The following is a 5,000-nucleotide window of genomic DNA, read 5'->3' on the forward strand; positions in this document are numbered from 1 at the left end:
TAACGAGAAGAATGGACGAAGCAATTTGAAGTGAGATGGTATATCTTCATAAATCGTGCTGTGAAATTGCTTCAGAGTTATTATGAATTAATGACTCTCAGAAAAAAAAACGTGGCAGATACTTCTACATTAATCTTGCTTCAAGGACAAAATCAGACATGAAAAATACATTGGTTACATACACACTTGAGTGGAGAAAAATAATTTACTGGGAACTGTTTCTTCACTTTAAAAACTGCGAGGAAAATAGCACAAAGGAATGATATATATAGAATATTACTGCGTTATACAAAGAACGCACCTGGCTTGTTTTATGAGAGGCCATAATATCTACTTGTTCAAATATATATACAGGTTATCTAAAGTCTCCTTATTTACCAGATCTCTGTGTCGTAATGAAATGACTGGCCATTATATATATACACACACACATATATACATATGCAATGTGTGCGTATATATGTATATGTATATACGGTGCATAATGAGTGTATGTATATGTATATACATAGGTACATAATTTCATACATACACACAAATATATATATATATATATATATATATATATATATATATATATATATATATATATATATATATATATATATATATATATATATATAATATATGCTATGTATGTATGTGCATATACATACATATACATATACATGAAAGGCGGAAATCCTTCCGCCCGAAGGTACGACAAAGAGCAGGTAACTTACAAAAGCTTTCAGCAGATCCATTTGTGGTCAAGACCGGAAGGTGGAGGTCAGGAGACTCACCTGGGAGGAAGGGGGGGAGGTGGGTGGGGTGACGGAGACAGCGAGCGCCTGCCCAAAGAGGCACCCATACCATATGCCCCATGCCCATCTCCACACACCCCCTTAAATTCCTCCACTCTGGCATAACCAGTTCCTTAGATGAATTCTCTGGGAAGTGGGAGGGGGGAAGGGAGGGAGGGTGGTGGAGAGGGAAGAGGGGGTGATGGAGGGGTGGGGGAGGAGAGGGGGAAGAAGGCAGTGGAGGGGAGATTGGGGAGAGAGGGGTGGTGAAAGGGAGGGGAGAGGAGGAAAGAAGGGGGGAGGGGAGGGGAGGGGAGGGAGGAGAGGGGGTAGTAGAGGGAGGGGAGGGGACGGAGGGTGGTGGAAGGGAGGGGGGGAGGGGAGGAATGGGTGGTGGAGGGAGGAAGAGGGGGTGATGGAGGGGAGGAGAGGAGGGAAGGTGGTGGAAGGGAGGGGACAGGAGGGGAAGAAAGGGGTGGAGGGGAGGGAAGAGGGGGTGATGGTGGGGAGGGGGGAGGGAGAGGAGGAGAGAAGAAGGGAGGAGGAGGGGAAGTGAGGAGGTGGTGGGAGGAGGGGATAGGGGAAGAGAGAGGGTGGTGGAGGGGCGGAGGGAGGGGGAGTGAAGAGGGAAGGAGATGGGAGGGTTGAGGGAATGAACACCCACCTTCAACATTCTTTTGCACGACGAGACTCTCGGGAAAACGTTTGTTTTGTTTCTATTTTTTTTTATTTTTTTGTAACGGGAGATTTTATGGATGTTAAACGTTCCCGGGAGTTCCTGTTTCTCCTTTGTACTTCGTCTCTGTGGGGCTTTGAGGAATCGGGAAAGAAGTATTATTATTATCATTATTATTATTGTTATTATTATTATTATTATTATTATTATTATTCAGATCCTGTCGATGTTTGAGGGGGGGGATACCACACTTGTGAGTTAACATCAGAGGCTGTAGTGTTTACAAAATATGCTTTTTCCCTAAACAGAAATGAAATGAGAAACGTAAACAGAAATGAAATGAGAAATAAGAAAGTAGGAATGTACAAATCACGTAATTAAGATTTCGCTCACTGAAAATGAAACTATATATACATATATACATACATACATACATACATACATATATATATATATATATATATATATATACATAAATTTATATAAATATATAAATATATGTGTGTGAGTATATATATATATATATATATATATATATATATATATATATATATATATATATATATATATATATATAAAATGGAAAGAAAACTTAACACAGCAGCAAAAATTACCAAGAAAATTTATTACGGTAAGCAGAAAATAAAAGAGGAGGGTATCACCAAGAACAACATGACTATGGTAAGGAAAAGGCTTAAAAAAGAACGACAGTGAATTATGGAAAAGGGTCGAAATAAAAGGACCTATAAAAGGGAGAGGGAAAAACATTTGGAATTCACTACTAAGAAAAAAATGGTAAAAAGAAAGTAGAAATACAAGATACAGTAAGTTACAATGATTAGATTGCAAACACCTCTCAATCTACATTGAACAGAGGTTCGATTTCGTTTGTAAGAAAGGTTATTTTAAATACATTACTCTAATTCGCCTGATCGACAGTGTACTCTCTTCTTAACCACACCCAGAAGGAAAGATTACAAGAAATAGGCCAGTTAAACTAGGAAAGGTTTTACACTTTTGGGAACGCAGAAGAGGGAAAGAAATTCCACACATTACAGGCGAAGTGCTTGTGTATAAAGGTGTGTGTATAATATATATATATATATATATATATATATATATATATATATATATATATATATATATATATATATATATATATATATATATATATATAATATATATATATATATATATATATACATATATATATATATATATATATATATATATATATATATATATATATATATATATATATTCCAATCTCTGTGCATAAATATAAATCATTAAATAAAAAAATTTATAAATAAATTCTTTCCTGCAGCCATAAATTCATACCCACTAATAAGTACAAATGCCCCTATAATGCCAATAAATTCTCATACATTTATTTCCAGCCCTCCCCTCCTCCCACCCTTCCACACAAGACGCAAGCCCAAGACAAGGCAGAGAGAGAGAGAGAGAGAGAGAGAGAGAGAGAGAGAGAGAGAGAGGAGAGACAGAGCAGAGCAAACAAACGATGCGTACTTGCCGTCAAACAATCACAAACAAAGGCAGCTAAACAAACCCGGAGGGCTCTGGGTTTAGAATTCCCCCTTGTTTGCATAAACACGAACCGAGTGACAATTTTGGCTGCTCAGATCTGAAGGAGGTTAGGTATGGCAGCTGGTGGCAAATGCTTGGGGCAGTCCCTACGGATATGCCCACAAAGGAATGCCAACTTACCCTACATGCCCCACGAGCCTAGCGATGGGGAGAGAGAGAGAGAGAGAGAGAGAGAGAGAGGTCTTTGAGGAACTCAGGATACAAACAATACCCATGTTGCCCTCAAGGATGGATGGAGAGAGAGAGAGAGAGAGAGAGAGAGAGAGAGGTAGGTCTTTGAGGAACTCATAAGGATACCAAACAATATCCATGTTGCCCATCAAGTCTAGCAATGGATGGGAGAGAGAGAGAGAGAGAGAGAGAGAGAGAGAGAGAGGTGTTTAAAAACTTCAGCATACCAAACGAACATAAGAAGTCCATGAAGTTTGGCAAGAGAGAGGGAGGGGGGAGTGTTGAGAAACTCATAAGAATACCATGCATATACAAGTTGTCCCTCAAGACTAGGAATGGCTGGAGAGAGAGAGAGAGAGAGAGAGAGAGAGAGAGAGAAATGCCCGTGAATACCCACGTGTCTCTGCATTCAGTCCCATTCTTAAAAGGATTATTTCTAGCCCATGACGTGGCACTTGAATCTATGCGCACGTTCCCCAGACTCCAGGATTCACTCCCAAAGGAATGTGTGTGTGTGTGTGTGTGTGTGTGTGTGTGAACTCGTATCGAGTTTCACTAAACCTCACATGACATACTATCAGACGAAGGAAGAAGGAAGGAAGGAAGGAAGGAAGGAAGGAAAGGAAGAAGCAGGCAAGCAAGCAAGGAGGACATTATATTTTCAAGGACAAAGAAAATAACCAACCAAGCTTTGGGTAAATCTGATCTCAAGAATTAATTTCAGACTGTCACTTTATTTGCGAGAGAGAGAGAGAGAGAGAGAGAGAGAGAGAGAGAGAGAGAGAGAGAGAGAGAGAGAGAGAGAGAGAGGAGTAAACTCGGAATCATGAAAACCACAAATTTAAATCAAGTGATGGATATTCAAAATAAATCATACAAAATCCACTTGGATAAATAACAAGGAATTCTTCATAAATATATAAAAAAACATTATTACTTAAATGGCAGTACAAGCATAACATTCTATTAATATTAATATCACTAACAGTAACAGTAGTGAGACTTTAAAAATAGCAGAAACAGCAGCAAAAATAAAAGCAGTAATAACAGAGGCATCACAAAAGCACTAAACCACGCCCAGTAAGACATCACACCACAATCATACTTTGTAATTCTCACATACCATGACTTACCAAGTAGGGGAGGCCTGTGTCACAGACTTGACTTATCGCAAATTATGATGGGGTCAGTTCCCCCAAAACACCCAATCCTGGCCCCCCTCCCTTCGGCCCTTCCTCTCTTCCCCAGTGCTTCCATTAATAAAGATCCTTGTGGCAGGATGAACGGATGCCACTCTTATTTAAGGTTTATTATGCCTCCTGGGTCAACTTCTTCTTCTTCTTCTTGATTCGGAAAGGATCCAACGTCATCAAAGGCGCAGAGTATTGGTCTGATCCGGATCTTATTTTCTTTAGTGCACTCATTCTTGTTTTGAATATATTTCGAGTTACATACTTTTCTCCTATTCATTTTAATGTATGCAACATTTCTTTCTGCAATTTTTATTTTAGGTTTTCCAATAGTTTGATTAAATTGGTTTGATTTCTTCTGCCAAATCATTTTTAAGTCGTAAACTGTTCCTATAACTTTCTGCTGTAACCTTTTCATACAAATTGGTTCAGTTAACTCTTATACTTAAAATCTATTAACCTCTGTTGACCTGCATATGATTCTGAGCAGAAATAAAGCCTTTATTATTATTATTATTATTATTATTATTATTATTATTATTATTATTATTATTATTATTATTATTATTATTA

The sequence above is a fragment of the Macrobrachium rosenbergii genome, chromosome 53 (genome assembly GCF_040412425.1).
Source record: "Macrobrachium rosenbergii isolate ZJJX-2024 chromosome 53, ASM4041242v1, whole genome shotgun sequence".
In the NCBI taxonomy this organism is placed as follows: domain Eukaryota; kingdom Metazoa; phylum Arthropoda; class Malacostraca; order Decapoda; family Palaemonidae; genus Macrobrachium; species Macrobrachium rosenbergii.